This window comes from Heliangelus exortis, chromosome 24 (genome assembly GCF_036169615.1).
Source record: "Heliangelus exortis chromosome 24, bHelExo1.hap1, whole genome shotgun sequence".
Classification (NCBI taxonomy): Eukaryota; Metazoa; Chordata; class Aves; order Apodiformes; family Trochilidae; genus Heliangelus; species Heliangelus exortis.
In genome coordinates this window covers 3,447,980-3,468,415 of record NC_092445.1, presented here as the reverse complement: position 1 = coordinate 3,468,415, position 20,436 = coordinate 3,447,980, and the positions used below count along the sequence as shown (strand labels likewise).

Sequence of the window (20,436 nt, the reverse complement as noted above, 5' to 3'; positions counted from 1 at the left end):
TCAGTGCCAGTCCTGCTGTTTTTCTGCAAGGGTTGGGGTTTGTTTGCTCCCTGTGTGGATTTATGGAAGCTGCAGAGCTCTGCTTGTCCCTCCCAGCCAGGGGCACCTCCTGCTCTGGCCCTTTACCCCTTCACTCTACTTCATATTTACAGCAAATTGCATTTATAGCAAATCAGCAAATCTGGGGCTATTAAAAGGTGATCACTGATGGAAACTTGAGCTCCTTCCACTCTGTCAAATCCACCTGGCACCTTTGCAGGGAAGGCCTGTGTTTAACCATCAAGGTGATAAAAGACCAATTGCTGACATTTGCTGCTGTTTTCCCTTCCTCTGGCATTTCATTAGGAGAAAATAACAACAGCAGCTACAAATGTGCTCTCATTGAGCCGGGTTGCCCACAACGTAGTGAGCTGCTCTCATTAATAAAACAGTTGCCAAGGGGCTCTCCAGGATGACAAAATTCCTCTGATTCCTCCCAGGGCCCTGCAGCAGCTTTGCAGACCAGGCTGAGCCCCTCCCCACCTTCAAAATTCACCTGAACTCACCCCGGGGCCATGAGGTTGAGCTGTAACCGACCCAGACCTCAGCTCCTCACTTCCTTCATCAGTAAAACTCCTAATTTAGAGGAGTGCTTAGGACTGAAATTACCACAGTCATTAACACTGAGGTAATGAGTCAATTAACATGCTCTGGGATCTGTGGAGCAAAGGCATTACAGAAATGCTCAGTACCAAACACTGCGGAAATGAGGATTTGTCTGTACCAGTACCTGGACTGGAGCTGTGCTGGTTGGTGCTCCACTTCATCATTGTGGTGTCACCCATCCCAAGGGCTCTTCAGAGGCTCCAGATGGGATCAGCTCCAGCATCTCCACAATGCCAGGACACCCAGGATCAGTGCTAGCTGGAAAACAGCACCAGGCTGGAAATGGGAAACAAAACCTTACATGAAACACTGGTTTAAGGTCTTAAAGACAGCCTGGGGCTGAGTTTCTATCCTAGAGCTACATAAAGGAAGGGGTTTTAAACATCCTTAAGAAGCTGCATCCAGGTCTCAACGTGGAGTTTCCTCTCTTGGAGTGAGGGATATTTGATTTCTCCCTCCTACATTCCTGCTCTGATTGCTGCTGCTCCTCACAACTGCACAACCAGGGCAAGCAAAGCCCCAGCTGCTCCCACCTCCCTTTCAGCCCCCCCCAAACCTGGTGATGCCAAATTAACACACTAATTACCATGGCCCTTGCTAGCACCATCCTCATTTGCTCCTCCCTGAACACCCTGACCTGGATTTTCAGGATTTTATGACCTCTTTCGAAGCTCTCTCTGGAGCTGCTCTCCCATGGCTGCATCACTGATAAAATCAGGCTGAGCACCCAGCACTGCTCCTGCTGATGGAAAACAGGCCCAGGGCAAGGAGTAAAGCAACTTAATTGCAATCAAGGGCTGTCAGCCCTGTCAGAAGTGGCTGAGCATCTGATGGGCCAGAGCTGGGAGCTGAGCGTGCACCAGGAAAAAACAGAGCAGTGTTTGGGAAGGCTGCAGCACCACCTGCACAGCACCTTCCTTCCAGGGATGCTCAGTGCCAGACACAGCCTAGAAGATAGTTCAAGAAATCTCTTAATCCTGAGTAATTAGAGGCTTGAATGCAGAAATCTTAATGCCTCGTACCAAATCTCATCTGTTAATTAGCTCAGCTCTGCAGATTCTTGGGTACCAAGAAATAAATCTCACTCTTTGGGGTTTTTTTGGGGGGTCTGCAAACTTTTGGGGCTGGACAATGCACTGCACAGGCAACTCCCCAGCCCAGTTGCTCTCCAAAGAGCTCTTGTGCTCTGACAGTAAATTGTAAATGAAGGGGGAGCTGATGAGACAATCCCCCCCCTCCCTCCCTGCTCTGAGCCTGGTGGAGGCAGCAGGAGCCTTGTACGCCCCATCAAAGGCTCCTGTGAGCAGGGAGGAAGCTGAGCTGGGGAGCTGAGCACAGCAGGAGGGATGAGGGATGGAAAATCCACATCAGCACTGCTTGTCATCCAGGGAAATTGGAAGCTGTGCTCGTTCCCAGTGTTTGTGGTTTGTTCCCCTGCAGACTTTGTTTTTCTTCCCTTTGCAAACAGGCACCCAGCACACCATCCCCTGCTTCCCTGGGGCACCACAGCCCAGCCCTGCCTGAGCTGCAGGAGCTGAGTGTGTCCCTGGACACTGGGAAGCAATCCTGATCTGATGAGCAGTGGCCAAGGGAGCAGATATCCTGGGCATCCTCTCCAGCTCCATCCCATCAGTGCCTGAGAGCACCCTGGACACAGCCTGGAGTGGTCCCTTCCCCTCTGCACTGCCACATCTCCAGGGTCCCATCTGCTCCTGCCCCCTCCCCCAAAGGACACCCCTCTGCTTTTGGAAGAGCTGAGGGATTGAGCACCATCCCAGGAAGGGCAACAGGGAGCAGGGCAAGGGAATTGGTCCCCAGTTCTGAGTGGGCAGGGTGTGCTGCTTGGGATAAATCCCCACCACATGGAGGGGCCCCCAGCACAGCTCCTGGCACCAGCCCCAGCCCAAGTGACCCTGCAGATGTTGATCTGCTCTGAGGATCAGAGTCTGGCTCAAACCCTCCTCAGCAGCAGCACCACAGAAGGATCCAACTCAACTTTGCTGCCTGGTTGGAACAAATGATCTGCTCTCACTCTGTAGCTAAGGGGAAAATGTCATCTCCAGAGGGTGACCAGACCTTGGAGGGGACACACTCCTTGGAGGGGCCTCTGTCTTCTCCTTTTGACTTTGCACTCAGGCCAGGCATGGACCTGACATCACATTTTGTTTATTGACCAAAGTGCCAAGATGCACCCCAGCTCTCTGTGTGCAGCCAGAGTCTCCCACCCACCACCTCACACTCTCTGTTCTTCACCATTTGTTTGGCCAAAGTGATTTGCCAAATGAGCAAAATCTAATTCATGAGCAGTTTAGTTCCCCAGGAGATGTCTTATTTCATGGTGAATTTATTATTCACCAAAGGAATTGGTCAGGTTTTGTGCAGGTGGAGAGGAAGGGCTCTTCCTCATGTGACTTCTCCAGTGGCTTTGCCAGGTTGGAAGTTTTTAGGAGGCTAAACCTGGGGGCACAAATTCTTCTGGCACATCCCAAAGATGTAGCTGAGAGGAAAAGTGAGCTCATGTTGATTTTAACTTTCCCAGTGTAAGGAGGGTGGGACCAGGTGCTCTTTGGAGGAGTTTAGCCATTTACTTGGTTTAATTCTGCTTTTTATCACACGGAGTTCAGTCCTCAGCTCAGGTTTGTGTTACATTGAATTAGTTTCACTGACAGTGCTGGAGCTTTTAGATTGACACCACCAGAACTTCATTAGATATTATGGCAAAGATAAAAATACATCAGGGGGAAATATCAACTGTTAAGAGAAAGTAACTGCAGTGCCCACACATTTAGTGCATTCTGAAGAAACGGGGAAGAGAAATCACAGTACAGCAATGCACAGTGTTCTGGGGCATCTGTTATCAGAGGATATCAAAGCATTTTACAAATCACTACTTATTTAAGCCTTGTCACATGCAGGCCACAGAAGAGAACAATGCTGGAAGCAGGGCATGAACCCAGGAAGCATCAGCAGAGACAAGGAAATATTTTAAACTAAAGAGGTTTCCAACAGGAAATGCTGTTTCACCCAGACTGAAACATGTTATGGAGCATGGGTGATGTCAAGAAAGTTTTTGACAGAATAATTCCAAAGCAATTCAGCACCAAAATGGGATCTTGTACAGTCAGTATGTGGGAGAGGGGGCTGGAGGTTTAATTTCTGTACTATGTGGAGTGTATATCCTGTGTAAATAGTTGTGGCTGACCTTAGCTAAATGTTTCTTTTCAGTCTGGCTAATTGCATGTTTCTGAGCATAACTATTCCAAGTATTTGTTCCCACTATTTGGGGGAAGATGCTGTGAATTTTCAACTTGATTGGAGAAAATAAACATACTTTTCAATATCAGAATGTTTCTTGGAACTCCAGTAAATGCTCTTTGCTAACCTCCCCTCAAAGACCCACTGCACTTCTCTGTACTCCAGGCAGGAAAGGTTCTTTGTTCCTGTGAAGAGTGCAGAGCTGAATTAAGTTAAAACAGATCCTTTTTCCAGGCTCTTGCATGGCTGTGCTTACAGTTTGATCCCTTCAACTGCTGGGTTTGATTCCTTCAGGGACAAGTGGACCAGGGGTCTGCAGAGGAAGGGCTGGTGTCTAAGACACAGAAGAGCTTTTCCTGGAAAACAGATCCCATCATCAGCTACAACTTGTTTGTGCCCTCTGTCAAACCCCAACCATGCTGCCTGCTTCTTACCCTGGCAGTGGTTTTGCTTCTCAGCCCCTGCTGGCTTCTGCTTGCTGGGATTGCAGCTCAGCTCTGGCTGTTCCTCTGCCAAAGAAAAAGCTCAGCACTCCCCCATCCACCCTCCCTGCACCAGGCTCAGCACCCTGGGGGGGTCTCTGGCTCTTCAGCCCCTGAGAATATTGGAGAACAAAAGCTCTCCAGAGGGATTTGGGAGCAGGTGGAATTCAGGCACCCAGAGCTGCCCCCCTGTGCCACAGAGCTCCTGAAATGCCATCAATGAAAGGTCCAAGCTTCTGGGTGGTCACATCCATCAGCAAGACAGAGGCACCTGACAGCCTGATTTTAATCCACCAGCACATGTCTGCTGGGGACCTCTGTGAGGCCAACATAAATCAGCCTGGATCTCTGGGAGGGAAAGTGATGTTGCTCTGATTTATGGTGGCTGAAAGCATCTCTCTTCCCTGGTCCCAGCAGGTGGTGAAAACTCAGAGTAATCAGCAACAAGGCTGATTATCACCTTGCCACAAAACCAACCTTCATGATTATTTGATTAAAGACAGAAAAGGATGGGCAGAGAGGAGGGACAGAAGACAGGGGATATATTTCCAGATCTGCCTCTTACCTTCAAGGTGATCTTGCTTGAGTACCTTGAACTGCTCATTTTGCTTCCACCTGTCAAGGCTGTGGTTATGAATGCACCAGGAGCAGGTTCCCAGGTTGGACTGAGCTAAAACATCAAACCAGTTCCCCAATGCAATCAAGGTTCACTCAGGTTTTCAGTGACTTCTGGGAGCAAGAAAAAGAGAATGGTTATTTCAGAACAGTCTTTTCTTAGAGCTATTTAAGCTTTTTAAGCCTTTTAATTTACTCACCAGGAACAAAACAAAAAAGTCCATCTTGAGACAACTTTGAGCTCTCTGGCTTAAAAACCAAAAAGCATAAAAAAAACCTCAGACCCAAACCCAACCAAAAAAACCCACATCCAGGCACCTAAAGTTGCCCACTCATGTCTTGGGAATGGTTTATATACACCCCCCCACAATTGCACTGGGTCCCATGTCCTCCCCTTCAAGAGGCAAAACTTCCCCTAGAAAGTAGCCCCATTGCTGAGAACTTCTTAGGGAAGAGCCTGCAAAATCCATCCCTTGATTTTTATGTATTTCCTTTGAAAAAGGTTTCATCCTCTTCCCATCCCCTAAAGCAAGCTGCTGGCAGATTCCATCCCCCTCATCTCGTGTCCTTTGCTGGTCTGGCAGCCCTGAGCAACCTCTCCCTGCCAGGCTGGAGCAGACCTGGATAAGGGAATTTATAACACAAAAGCCAAGGGAGTTAATTTGAACTGTGTGAAAAGCCATGACTGCCTCGTGTAATATTACCACTTAGCTCCATTTAATGTGTTCTTAATTACAACCATTTTTCAGTTTTCCTTAAGAAAACTCTGTGCTGCCTTTTGTCTCTGCCCAGCAGTGCTCTCTCTGTCCTCTCTCTCCTGTTGCAGCTCTGCATTTAAGATGCTAGCTCTCTATCACCAAGTTGTTTTGCTGGGGTTTTCTGGTTTTTTTTTGCAGGGCCCTTCCTCCCCAGCTGCCTCAACACCTCCAGCACTGCATCACCCCTGGCAGGTTTTGCTCTTGCTGGTCTTGCTTTACATTCACTTTGTACCAGAACATCAAATTTAAGGTGCAGACAGGAACAAAAAGCTTTGTAGACGTAAAACACCAGATGGGTACTGCCTTGCTGCTCTGGTTGGACAGATTTTGAAGCTAATAATAATTGTAAACATCTCTCTGCATCTTGTTTAATCCTTATAATCTCCTTACCCTCCAGTCCAGATTGTTTTCTTTGTGTGCTGAGATTGTTCCTTGTAGCTGGGGCATCTCTGCCAGACCTGCACGCCCTGCAGTGAACCCAACCATCCAGACAAAGACTCCATCAGGGATTTCTTTCCCAACAAAACATCCTTCAGCCTTCCCACGAAGAAGGGGCAGGCAAGGCTTGTGGCAGCTCAAAAGATGCCAGCGAGTTATAAAAAGAAATAAACATTTCATGATGAGTACATCCAGAGAGCAGGGGTCATATTTTATTCTGGGATTTGCTCTGCAGCTGCTGGAGTGCCCAGTTCTTGCAAGCCTTGTTGTTTTACACACAGCCCCTAGGGTTATGCTATCAGGTTACAAGTCTTCCCTTCCATTAAAACATGAGGTTTCTGGATTTTTGTGGTTGCAAATACAAAGAACAGAAGTTCAAAAATCCAGACAGCAAGCAGAGAAATTGGGCTTTTTTTTTTTTTTTTTTTTTTTTTAGGAAAAAAAAAAAAAAAAAAGTCTTTAGACTCAGGGGAGGAGCTGACTCTGGGGTTTTTGAGCTTTTAATAGTAATGCTGGAATCTGATCACATGGTTGATGAGCTTGGCCCTCCCAGGGCTGACTGCTTGGGTCTCTGTTGACTGCAAAGGGAAGGGCAGGCACTGACCACTCGAAAAAGTCACTGAAAGCTTTTCTGAAAAACAGTCTTGGCTTTGCTGGGTGTTGCAAAGCAAAATTATTTTCCCATTTTAAGTGGTTTGAGATCCTTGTGGGAGAGATGCAGCACACAGAGGCCATAACAATTCTCTCTTCTCTCACCTTCAAGCAGAGGCAGAGATGGGAGGTGGCACCGTGGTCTCAGCCAGCAACCAATCCCCCCCCTCTGAATCTGGAGTGCAGCAACAGGGGCAGCAGCAACTTGACCAAAAGAGGCTCCTTCAACCTGGGAGACAGAGAGATCATATCCAATTACTGAAGGATGAAGCTGGATAAACTTAACTTAGAATAGATTAAGGGTTTTTAGGTTCTGGGGTTTTTTGTCGGTTTTGTTGTTTTAGAGCATGAGGATAATTGGCCATTGGAGCAATTTATCAAGAATTGGGTTAGATCCCCTAACAGTGGAAAAACTTAAGCTAAGCCTGGATGTCTTGCTGAAAGGAAGAATTAAGTCCTGTGGCTCCTACTGCTCAGGAATTCAGAGTGGCAATTCCAGCCTTCCCCTCTGACCTTTCCTTTGCTGAACTGGCTGCCTGCTGGGTTTTGGATTGTTTCGTGCCAGGTGCAGCTGATAAATCAGTTTGTTCTGAATCCAGCTTCCTTTTCCTGCAGTTGCTGGGCTCCTGACCATATGGCAGAGCCACACACCCACCCGTGCCCCTGAACTGCTCCTCCAAAGGCTGCTGCATCATCTTTACACCCTGTGCCTCAGCCAGCACTGATTCATCCTCTGCCTGGCTGCTGAATCTCATTCTGCTCCCACTTGTACTGAAGCAATTGCATCTCTCTGGGTATCTCTCTGCTTCGAACCCTGCTGGGAGGTAAACCAAGCCAGACCTGGAGTATTGTGTCCAGTTCTGGGTCCCTCAGTTCAAGAAGGACAGGGAAGTGCTTGAAAGAGTCCAGCACAGAGCTACTGAGATGATTAAGGGAGTGGAACATCTCCCTTATGAGGAAAGGCTGAGGGAGCTGGGTCTCTTTAGTTTGGAGAAAAGGAGACTGAGGGGTGACCTCATCAATGTTTTCAAATATGTAAGGGGTGAGTGTCAGGGAGATGGAGTTAGGCTTTTCTCAGTGGTGACCAGTGATAGGACAAGGGGTAATGGGTGTAAATTGGAGCACAGGAGGTTCAAGTTGAATATCAGAAAAAATTTTTTTACTGTAAGGGTGACAGAGCCCTGGAACAGGCTGCCCAGGGGGGTTGTGGAGTCTCCTTCACTGGAGACATTCAAAACCCTCCTGGACACGTTCCTAGGGGATGTACTCTAGGGGGCCCTGCTCTGGCAGGGGGGGTTGGACTAGATGATCTTTCCAGGTCCCTTCCAACCCCTAGGATTCTATGATTCTATGATTCTATGAATATGGGGATTGATAATTTTATGTTAACAACTTAACAGGACCATCACTGTCCTTGAGCAAAGACAGAAGATCTTAGAATACCATTCCCCCCAGGGTGGGGATTGATAGGTTTCTCCTAAGTATCTCTGGCACAGAGTGGTCCCTGTTCTGCCCCAAATGATGGGACAAATGTCCCAGGTGGGCTCTGGGCCCTCCCCCCCAGCAGTAACCCCAAAGGAAGCCAGTGGGGAACTGGTCCCCACTGCTGCTTTTAGCTCTGCCACCACACTAGGACATCAGCCACCCTGCCTGAGTCCCCTCCTGGGGCTAAACCTGACTCCCTGCAGCCCTGGGGACTCCATCACCCTGGGACAGGTCCTGGAGACCCCAGCCCCACTTTCCCAAGACTCTTCTCCTCCACACCCTTTGTTCAAGTTACTGGTGAACAGCAACTGGGGAATTCTGGAGCATCCCAGAGCGGGGAGATGAAGAGAGAGGAGAGTGGAAGTGTTGCAGCACAGTCCCAGGGAAAAGAGGTCAAAGCACCTGCAAAAGAGGCAACACATGGCTTTGCTTCCCCTCTCAGCCCTGCAAACTGCTGTGTAAGAGAACAGCCTCCTTTATTTGGAAATGCTACTGGAAAATTGGCCCCAATGGTGTTCTGAAAGCTCAGGGCTTGGCTACAAGCAGGAGCATCAGCAGAGATTGCTGGGATTCCCAGATGGATGGAAAAAGTGTTTGTTTCTGCCAAAGCATTTTCTCTGTGCTCTCTGCACTAATCCTGTCACAAGTGGCAGTGAGACAAGAGGGGAGCACGTTTGGGGGGGGCTGGCAAAGCTGCAGGGGGGGTTTCTTCCCTCTCCAGCCCCCCTCCTCTGCTTCACAGTTTGCATCTGCACATTGTCTGATGCTGCTGCCAAAAGGGAAACCCAAAATTCATGGCCAAGGGGATGAGCTGCAGTGGCAGAGAAGTTGTTTTGTATCTGCAGCAAGCAGCTGTACCCGGCCCTGGGCTTTCTCTGTCTGGTACATCAGAGGCTCAGAGCTGTTTGTGAGCTGCCTGGAGGGGCTGGGGGAGTCACCCTGGCAGAGGTGTAAAGGTGCTCAGTGCAGGATGGGTGGGATTGGACAGAGGAGGAAAGGGGCAGAACCCGAGAGAGGCACCAGCAAGAGGCTGTACAAGCCCTTTTTAGCAGTTTCAGCAGCTTACCAGCACTTGTCAGCTGTGGTGTTAGCAGCTGGTTCTACCTGGCAGAGCAGAATAATCCCCTGCACATCTGCTGGCACTTGAAGCTCCCCTGGAAGCATCCCCCTTTTAACACACAGCTGGAAGGAAGAGAGAGGCTGCAAGGCAGTGATGGGGTAAGTTCCAAACAGCAGCCCTGGATGCAGGTCTCCAGCTGCCTGTGGAGATGCAGGAGAAGTAGAGAGACACAGAGCCTGCCCCAAAAGGCTCCTAGTTTAATCCTGAGATGCAATCATGACTAATAAATGATAAAGTGATGAAGAAAAGACATTAAAAAAATGAGGGAAGACCAAAGGGGACAGCAGCAACCCTGCCAAGCTGCTCAGCCTGATGCAAGCTCCTTTTGACAATTCAATTATAAAGCAATGCTAATTACTGAGGTGATGGTATTGAGCACCAAGGCAGAGGGGCACTACAAGAAAGGGATATTGATAGGGGAAGGTGGCAGCAAGAGTGCTTCTTGCTCAGAGAAATGCCAAATTGCATCAGGGGAGCACTGAAAAGGAGCCAGGATCTGGGGTGGAGTGTGGTGGGGAACAGTAACGTTGGCTGACAGCTCAGCAAGGGAAGGATAATGAATGTGAGAGTTGTCTGAAACCCAGGCTGATCTGACACAGGCAGAAGGCAATTAACCAGGAGAGGGTTTCAGATCCAGGCTGGTCTGGATGCCTCTCTGCTGTCAGCCCTTTAAAAGCCTGCAGCTGGGCATTTGCACTTCTCCTCTCCAATCTGGTGCTTCTAAGTGAGTGCAGTTAGCACACAGTGGGCAGGGACCTGACCCAAACCTTGGACATGCCAGAAAAGAGCCAAGGGGCTTGTGCTTGGTCAGATGTTGAGCCACTAAAGGGTTAAAGTCACTCCCGTGTGCTTCAGCTCACTGCAACATCCATTGCTGCCTTCCCTGAAAACAGGGTCACCAACATGCTCACTTTCACTAATTCCATATTTAAAACACAGCTTCTCAATCAAAGAGATGCTATTATCCACAAAGCAGCTTAAATTGTCCCTTAGATTTAAATACAGCCTGTTGCATAAAACATCTTTTTATCAATTTCACTTAGGGCTGAGAAGCACTCCCCCGTGCACATCCTTTTTAATAACAGCAGCTAGGAGCTTCACAGAGCCCTTAAGTGCATTCCTCTGGGAAGTAAATACCCTGAAGAGAACCTTTTGTCATTGTTCCTTCTCTCCAGTTGCTGAGGAGAGGTTGTGCTGAAAAGCCTGGGCTCCTATTGCATCACATTTTGGGAACAGTGCTCTGTGTGCAGTTTCCAGGAGGTGGGTGGAGGGTGCCAGGCTGGAAGAAACATCCTCAGTTCCTGTGCAGGGCGTGAGGAAGATTTGGTTTTCCCTCCAGCCCATTGTCAGCTCAGGGAGAAATCCACCTTTAGTTTGTGCCTGGTATAAGTGAGGGGAAATTGAGAGCATCACCCTGGTGAGGACAGACTCTTTCTTTCTCCAAGGATGATCCCAGCAGGGACACAGGGAGTAACCACAACAGCCCCAGCTGCCCGTTCTTGGCAAATCAAATAAATCCCCCGGAGCTCTGTGCTCCAGTCACTGGGGCTCTGCAACTGCTGCAACTCAGCAGACACCAAGAGGCACAAGAAAGTTTTGAGGTTTGGGGAATCACGTAGGAATCAGTCGAGTGTAGCACTCCAGGGGACCAAAGGAAGCAGAAAGATTAATTTTGTCAAGTTTTCTAGAGGAACAGGCTGGCAGCAGTGTTACCTTGTGTGCTGCTCTGGCATTTGGAGAACTTTGGTTCATTTTGGCTTCTGCAGATGGGCTCAATGGATGACAATTGTCCAGAATGCTGGTCCTCTGTGTTTTAGCTTCTCCAGCTGCCAAAAGAAGAGCACAAGACAAATGAACTGATGAAGAATGCTGCATAAGAGAGAGATTATGTGGTTAATTAACAATGGCAACAGTTCAAGCTACAGCCTTTCAGATTTTCTCCCAGGCCACAGCACTCTCCTCCCTGCATGCTGGAGGGTTGGGTGAGGAGCAAGCCCCAAACCTCCTGGTGCCAGCAGCTCAGTGCTGGAGCTGTCTTCCCATGGATCATCCCCAGCCTGGCTCTGGGAGCAGACTCAATTACAGCATCACAGGCACTGCCAGCAACTGGGAACCAGACAGAAAAGGCATTGACTGCTCAGGCTGTTTAAAAACTGCTTGCTGCTGGCACTGCAAACTTGGATGGCATCTGGACACTGAGCTGGACTTCTCAGCAGCTGCCATGCATTAAGGTTGGAGATGGGAGGGAGAGGAAATACAGGAATCTTTTCTAAACTCCACAAATCCAAACCCAAAAATAGCCCAAACCAACAAGCCCCCCCCCACAAGCCTCATATTAAAAAAAAAAAAAATCCATCAGAAATGTATTGAAAAATCTGTATTGCCTGCTGTTTAGTTAAATGGCTCCTGTCTTGTCATCAGCTGCTAGAATTTGGTTTATCAGAAGAACTGGGCATCTGTAGAACAATTGCTCTCATATTAATACCCATGGGCTCCCTGCCAAGGAAAGCTGTTCTCTCCATTAATTTTTGACCATCTGTGCCCTCTTTGATGCTTTGGTCTTTTTTTTTTTTTTCCTTCCTTTTCCTGAGCTTCAGGCTGACACTTTCTATGATTCGATTATTTACTCTCTAGGATTAGGAGGTCACCATCTTCATCACTCTAGGAGAAGGCTTTTCACCCCAGAGTCTCCAGGCCCAGCTTCCAAAGCATTAATATTGCTTGTGCAGGGGTGCTGGGGGCTTTTAAGTCTCCCTGCAGTGGATGGGAGGTGCCAGACAGGGACCAGACAACCAGGAACACTGCAAGACTCAGCTGCAGAGCCCACTTACCACAGCCCCTGTGCCAGGGACTCCTTGAAACCCTCCTGCCAACCAACCAGCCACTGATGCAAATGAAATGTGTTTGCAGTTCCAGTCCAGCAAAAAGTGCCAAAGATATTTTCTGGGTGAAGAAGAGAGAAATCTTGAAGAAATCCATTCCCTATTCTTTTTTTTTTCTCCTTTGTGTCAGGGAATTTCAAAGCCTCTGTGCCTCTCTTCCTCTGGTTCTGGCACATCCAAGGCCACCTGCCACCCTGCTCTTTAAATCAGGATGCCTGTTAGCATGGCAGAGGTGCAGAGGCAACCCAGCAGGAGGATAAACCAGACAGATTGGGGTTAGAACCAGGCACAGTGGCTAAGTGGACTGACGGATGCTTTTAATAACCACAAATGCTATTCTTGGTGCTGATGATTTAGCAGTTATCACAAGATACAGAGGGAATTAAAATGAATTGAAGGAAAGTACTTACTTTTCATCTATGCCTGCCTGCTGCCTGCTGGCTTGGCTCTGGCTCCTGCTGTTACTGTTGGGGAGATATTGCTGCCTTTCAGCAAAGAATCAAAATCCACAACTGCTTGGTTTAACAGCTGGGAGAGCTCAGTCTCCCTTCTGCACGTGGTCATCCAAGGTGACTGGAAAACACTGCAAGGTTTTAGACTTTGAGTTTTGTTTTGGCCTACAATAAAACCTCCTTGTGTCAGCAGCAAACAGCACAAAACTCAGGCTGAGCTAAGTTAGTAGTTGCTTGGTTAAAAAGCTTTTTTTTTCTTGGTTTGTTTTTTTTTTTTTGTAACTCTATTTGAACACTTGTGCATTTTCCAAACACCCACTGAGCTGCAGTCTTCCTTTTCAGCCCAAGACAGCTTTTAAGGCCAGTCAGGAATGGTGGAGTAGCCCCTCTCCAGGTGTAAAAAACCACCTGTACAAGGACACAAAACAAGGACACAATTCCTTATGCAAGTGTGAAACAATCTGGGAGCCAGAGCCCCAGCTCCCTGATCTCAGCCTCCCAGGAAATCCATTTCTGCTCTTGCCCTGGGCACTGCAGGAACAGGGCAGGGTTTTATGTGTGTGTGGTACTACAGCAAAGACAACCCCAAAAAACGAGGCAGGGGCCACAGACTCAAGAAATCAGGGAACTGCAAGAGAACAAATGGGATGTGAGTAACTGCAGGAGCAAAATAAGCAGAGCTCTGAAGGAAGCAATAGTTCATGTTACAGGACAAGTGCAGCCAGGAGAGGACAAAGGTTGCTCCTCTGCAATTAACACCCCCCAGCATGCAGGATACTTAATTGTAGGTGATCACATTTCAGTGGCTCAGTAAACCCATCAGCTGATGCCTCTCAGTGGTGCCTGAGCTGGCCAGGACCCACGTGCAAGGTGACACAAGTGTGGTGGTGGGGACCAAGGACCAAGCTGTTACCCAGCAAGAGTAGAACCTGCTTGGCTTCCAGATGGCACCACACAACCTGTCCAACCCTGTTGCCTTCAGGTGTGTGCCTGTAGCCTGCAGATGGGACTGTCTGAGGGCAGACACAGCAGGACTTGGCTACAACTGACTGTGGCCTTTGCTTTACCAGCACTGCCCAGCATGCACTGAAATGACAAGCTCCTGGGGCAAGCCAGGCAACAAAAGGTTCATTAAAATAAGGCAGGTTAAAAGGTCACCTTTTTGCTTTGCATAGATGACTGAAAGGGGCAGGGAGAACTCCAGCTTCCAGGCATTTACTATTGTGCTTTTCATTGCTCTCTAATAATTTGAATTTTTGCATTCATTAAGTCAGCATTAACAATTCCCAGCATTACCACTTGCCTCATTTCCTCTCTCATACAAGATCTCAATTTATCCCAACCAAACCCTCAGAGACAGCTTAATGTGTCCCTACCCTCATCCTCTTCAACATTCAACTCTTCTCCTGGTACACCCAAAACCTCCCAAGGAGCAGGAGTCACAAGACTGACCAAGCCTGTGGATCCCCAGCCCTTCCACCTCTGGATGGGGAAGTCACAGCCTGTTCTCCCCTTCTCCAGCCCACCTTTGCCTCTTGGGTCAACTTCACCTGTGCCTTTTCCCCCTGGCTTAGGGATGAAGTTGATCTCTCAGCTGTAATGAACAGGAGTCAAGTTTTGCACAGCTTATGGGCACAGCCCCATCTCCCCTCCACTGGGATATTTTGCCATTGTCTGCTTTGAAAGAGAAGGGAAATTGTGTTTAGAACATTGAAAGAATCTTAAAAACGAGGTGACATTGCTGCTGGTGGTGCTTCCATGGCAACCTGCATTTGTTTCTCAGAGCTGTTTCATAATAATTAATACACCACTTCCATTCACGTGGCCCATGTTCAGAGTGCACAGCACAGCCCCCACTGGGACATTCCTGGGTCACATGAAATATTTATACCAAAAGACTCAGAAGAAAGAACTTTTCTGGTGTCTTCTGGCCACGGAGACAAAGCAGTGACACACAGACACCCCACGACCCCTTTGCCAGCTCAGCCAGCAGCAACACATTTGCTGACAGCAGCTGGGCAGAGCCTGCAATGACATCCCTCCCATGCAGTGACAGGGTGGTCAAAGCAGTCCTGGTCCTGCTGAGGACACCAGAACAAGGCAGGGTTTGTGCCCCAGTCACACCAACACACCCAGGACTCTCTCTCCCTGCCAACACCAGCTGCCCTTCCTTGCCACACTGCACTGGTGTGTCTGGACGTGGCCAGGAGTGAGGGGATTCAGGGAAAACTCCACCAGCAAAATCCTGGGGCACAGAGAACTCACACATCTTGCATCCCCCTCTCTCCTGCAGGCCCTGGCAGAATGCTCAGCTGGATGGGGAGGGAGTGGGGGAGAAGTGGATCAGACAGGCAGTTGCCTGCTGTAGTGAAAAAGACAAAAAAAAAAAAAAAAAAAAAAAAAAAAGTGAAAAGACAAAGCTGCCAAAGCTGCCTGTGGATGTGGGGATGTGCTGCTTCTGGGCTGCCATCCTGCCACATCCCCCATGGGAAGAAGCAGGCTCCCAGCTGGCAGGACCTGGAGAAGGATTGCCAAAGAAAATTCAGGTGCTGCAGGCTGGGGCTTGGGTAGATTTGGTAGGAGCTGCCAGTTTTAGCTCCAAGCAAGAAGCCAGAGGGTTTTCCTGCTCCTCAACTCCAGCCTTTCCAGGGATACATGAAACTGAGTGGTTGGGCCCAATATAGCTATCAAATAGCCAGTGGCACTTCCATGGGAGGAGGAGGAGAAGGGTGAGCCCCAGGGTCCTGGCTGAGCTCCAGTTTAGAGCCTTGAGTTCTGCCAATCTTCATTCTTTCTGCAGCTTCCATTGGGTACAGGATTTGGAGGCTTCTTTCCAGCTATTTTCCTGGCCCTTTTCCCTGCTGACTGGGCTCTTAACACCACCAAAACCCAAACCCACCAACATTTAACGTGCAGCCTGACCTGTACCCCACTAGCATCAGTCTGGGAAGGAATCAGTCACCTCCATAAGCTCTGAAAGGCACTTGATGAAGGCACTCACATACAGTTTGGATCCCTCTCTGTCACCTGCTGTCCACATCCTTCCACAAACAAGAGGTTCTGCCACAGAGAGCTTATAAATCCTGAGCTACTCCATGGCTAAAACACTGCCAGCCTTCCCCAAACACTGCAAAGCTCCACAAGTGTCAGATGCTGCCTGAAGAGCCTGGCATCCCAGAACTGCACACCAAAAAACTCTGCTCCCCCTTGTTGACCTTTCTTCTGCTGAGTGAAACACTCAAGAGGGGGACATCAAGTGATCAACAAGGAGTGTAAATCAGGGTAGTGAAAGGGAGAGCTGTGGCTTTGGGGGTCTGAGAGGCTTAATTGTAGGCTCTGGCAGAGTGCAGAGAGGCTGCTTCACCCCATGCTTGTGTAGTCACAGCTACAAGCAGGAACTGCCCCAGCTCCTGGAGTCACAGAGCCATTCAGTGCCTAGCAGTGCCAGTGTCACAGGAACATTCCCATGTCCCTGTGAATTATAGTGAAAAGAGGGCTGATAAATCTCAATTGGCTGAATATACAAAACCCCTTGAAGTCCCAGACAGTGTGTATTTGTTTTCCTGCTGCTGCAGCTCCTTGTTTTCTTGCTGCTGTGGCTCCTGGTGTCAGAATCTATCAGATTTCTCCCTGCATTTCACCATGAAGGAGCACGTGCAGCTTGGATTCAGCTCAATCCCTTTTTATCAGCTTAATTTGAAGCTGAAGAGCACGGGGCCAAAATCCCAGGAGACAGAAGCTGTTCCTTTGAGCCTGAGAAGTTAATGAAGAGATTTCCAAAGTCGCAGCAATTGCACAGACATTCCATGAAGTGCAAGAGCTTTCCAATCCCAAAAGCTCAGCATTATTTCAGTTCTCCTCCACCTGATGATCTCTCACGATCCTTTAACAAACTGAGAGGGCTTCTCCTGGTGCTACGTGTCACAGGAAGCATCTCAGAAGTCCTCATCTTCCTGGGGAAGAGTGCTTTCAGAGCTGACACTTCCAAGGTCCTTGACAGTTCTGAAAGATAAAGCAGCAGCTTTTATTTTTTCATGTCAGCAACCACCCTTTCCGACTCTGCCTGCTGCACTGTGCAGAAGGTTCTTGTGTTGTGTCCCTTGGTCACTTGAGATGTGGCTGCACCACAGAGCATTTGGCTGCTCCCCTTCTTTTTGTTTCTGACAGTTCACCTCTGGCAGAGACCTCTGGATATTCCCACTCTTCTTACGTTTCCTTTTGCAAAACACACGAGTTCACTGGTTTCATCCCTCTGATGGAACAAGGAGCCTCTGGGGGGACTTGGAACATTTATTAACGCCTCAAACCCAGAGGCTACAGGCAAGGTTTGACTCAAAGAGGGTTTTGTTTTGTTTTAAATTGTAAAGTTAAACATCCGTTCTCCTAACAACTACAGAACTTGGCAGCTCCCTGACTACGCCCTTCCTACAAGGCTCTCGAGGGTTTTTCTCAAGGTTGTACATTATCGGCCTCATTTTAAGTAAGAAAAAAAAAAAAAAAAGAAGCTCAAAGCACAGACAGGTTAAATGCTTTGCCCAAAACCACAAAGAAAGTGAGTGGCAGGCTTGGGAAAAACTGAAGTCTCTTCCCACCCACCTTCATTTTGGGAAAATCAAAACATTAAGCCAGATGTTTGATGTCCTTCCCAATTCAATTTCAGTAGTGGAAAAGAGTCAAAGAGCAGGATTTAATACTGAACACAGGCTTTGGCCAACCTGCAGTTCACTTCCTCCTGCCAGGTGGGACCAGAAATCCTCAGCAGCTTGCCTTGGACCTAAAATGAGCAGAGAAGAGCTGGAGCAATGGGATACCCATCTCTTTTGGGGGGGATACCTACTGGTATCATTCAACTTGGTTACACCTGAAGATCACCTATGGGCAGCTGCACAGAGAGGTTTCAGGGTGACACCCTCCAGCCCAGCCACAAGCAGGGTGAGGTTTCACAGGACAGACACTTCTGTCTGCATGTCATTTCAGCACAGATTCTGGGTGTAAAAACACAGCACCCCCTCCTTTCCTTTGCACATCTGCCACGGGTTCATTGAGCTCTCAGGAAAAAGGGCAGTGCAGCCCTTTGGGCTGGGAAACACCACGACCCACCCTCAGCCTGAGGTTTATTTTCAGGGAGGGATAGAGAATGAGGTAACCTCAATTCCTGGAAGAAGAGTAACAAATGCAATTGCTCCCACTTAATTAAAAAAGAGTGACCTTTGGGGTTGCAGCTGTCCTGTGGCAAAACAGCTCTTCCTCCAAGCTGATTGTTCAGGATGATCAGGCAGGGTGTAGAGGAGAGCACCAGAGTGTATCAGGAAGAGAAGGTAATTGTGCTTTCCCCTGCTATAACACAGACAGGTTTTCTACTCTGGCTTGCAGATGACCTTCTCCAATCAAACATTAACTTTGCAGCAAACAATCATTAGGGAGCATTTGGAGGCTTTAATAATTAACACTTTTATTAATGCACTGATTCCACTTCAAGCAACAGGTCTCTGGGAAATTAATTGTTGCCATTTAGAGGGGAAAGAAATGAATCCCATTTCAAGGCAGAGAAGGAAGAAGGTATTTAGATTCTACAGCACTTTCTAAAGGTAGTGGATCTTCTCCTAGAACTGTAATTATGCAACTTATTAACTGAACTGCCAAACATAAGGCTAAGTAATTTTCAAAGCCTGGGCCTTGAGAAACAGTATTAGTGGCAGCCATGCAATCCAAAATCCAATCAAGAAAGGCCACAGACTTTCAACAGGCTGCAGCTCCATCAGCTGCTTATTGGCTGCAAAAAGGAAGGGAGATGAAGAAAGAGGTTCAGCTGAACAAATTAACTCCTTTAGAATAAGGGACCTGCTTCTCTGAAGAGCCAAGCATGAGTGGAGTGAGATGTACAGCTTCAGAGCTGGACTGGGAGGGAGTAACTCCTACCTGTCAAACAAGATAGCTCAGTTCAGTGATTGCTTTGGCTTGGGGGACTTTGCAGTTGTGCTGAGAACCCCAGGAATTTAAAAAGGCTTTTGCCTTAAAAAAGAAAAGAAGGCAACAGGGACCCCAGAGCATGCCAGTGCTTGGTTTCCAGTGATGATTTTGAATCTGTGTCCAACAGCTCCTTTAAGTGCTATGACAGAACAAATAAAGAAGTTGCTGTTTCACAAGCTCACTTGGAGAGTCAACCAGATCAGATACAAAAGCTGGGAAGAACACAGTGATTTTTCTTACCTTTTTTTGCTTCCTTGGATCACCCTCTATTTAAGACCAGGGCAGGCACAGAGCTGGTGCAGCTGAAATACAAAGAAATTGCAAAGCAAAGACAGGTGAGGGCAGAGGGGAATCAATTAAGTGTTGGCTAATCTAACTATTATTAAATAAGCTACGCTGAAAAACATGAGGAAGTGCTGAGAAAATTCTCCTGTTTAATCCTGCTCCCTCCTATGTCTCCCCATCATCTCTCCACATCAGTTTCTTTGGGGGCATGATGCTGCCTCACCATTTTTCAGTTAAAAAACCTCTTTTTTGCAACAAGTCACAGTGACCAGGCTGGAAGCAGAACCTGATCTTGCTCAGGGCCTGGCAGAGCTCTGCTTGAACCAGCAGATAATGATCCCTGTTGAGTGATCTGGTACATGTGGGATAATTGAACAGGCTCCCCCTGCACTGAATAACTCTTGCTTTTGTGTTTGAATACTTAAGAAACGTTTTGACTTTTGAAGTATTACTGCCATGGAGAAACAGTATGAGAATGAGGCTGTTAATGCATTACTTTGTGCCATAATATACAGTAAAACTCATGGTTTCAATTCCTCCAGCTTCTCCCCTGTCAATGCCTAAGTGGCAGTCCTGCTGTTCTTCATGTTCCTACATTTCCCTCTTTTTTTTAAACTATGGTAAATTAGAAACAAATTACAGAGAAAGACCAGAAGATGTGAGACTCTTGTGTTAGGTATCTGCATAAATTTAACTTTTCCTCTTATTGTTGCTAAAGTTTTGAAGCTGTGGGCAAGATAAGACATAATAGAAGGAAGTTAAATATTCTACAAAATATCTGCCAGAGACATTTCTACCTTCATGCAGCCCTTGTGCATCTTAGCCCAGTGAACCTTTTAATAATGCCCTAAACATTTAAAGCAGCAATAAACATCAGGCAAGTTTTAAAATATTTCCCTGAGAAGCCAAGAAACAAATATCCCATTTTACAGATGGGTAAGCAAGTAGACAGATACCCAGCCATTTACTTGGATTTCCATAGGAAGACCAAGTAAAAGAGAAAATATACTTCCAAATTTCTGTATTAGAGCCACAAAATTGAGAGTATTGGACTTCATCAATCTGCACCTGTAAGGTAATTACTGGCACTCAGAAATATATGTTTAAAAGGTTACCTATAATGGATAGATTTTTTGTTAATTTAATGACAAAACACAGATGAATGATACTGAAAAAAATTCACTAAATTCCAACAGGCAGCTGGACAATGTACATCCTTAGGAAACATTAAAGGGATCATTTGTACCTGGTAATCCAGTGATGGAAAGAGCCTTAAGGTCTCACTTTGCTGCAGGTGGGTTAGGAAAGTTGTGCTAATGAGAGGTAAAATGTCACTCTGAAAGGCCAGGTCCATTTTCACCCTCTGGGCTCTCAGTGACACTCAGACTCCTTGGGGCA

General features: G+C 47.6%; 1 long non-coding RNA gene across 1 annotated transcript; it reads right to left on the bottom strand.

Annotated features, from left to right (window-relative positions):
- Positions 1–297: 297 nt before the first annotated feature.
- Positions 298–19,058, bottom strand: LOC139807218 (uncharacterized). The gene is made up of 9 exons (XR_011730495.1): positions 18,994–19,058; positions 17,380–17,557; positions 14,310–16,785; positions 12,281–12,914; positions 11,163–11,275; positions 6,950–7,073; positions 4,948–5,111; positions 4,157–4,256; positions 298–903 (listed from the first exon to the last, which is right to left on the bottom strand). It is a non-coding gene; the product is annotated as an uncharacterized lncRNA (long non-coding RNA).
- Between the last annotated feature and the right edge of the window lie 1,378 nt (positions 19,059–20,436).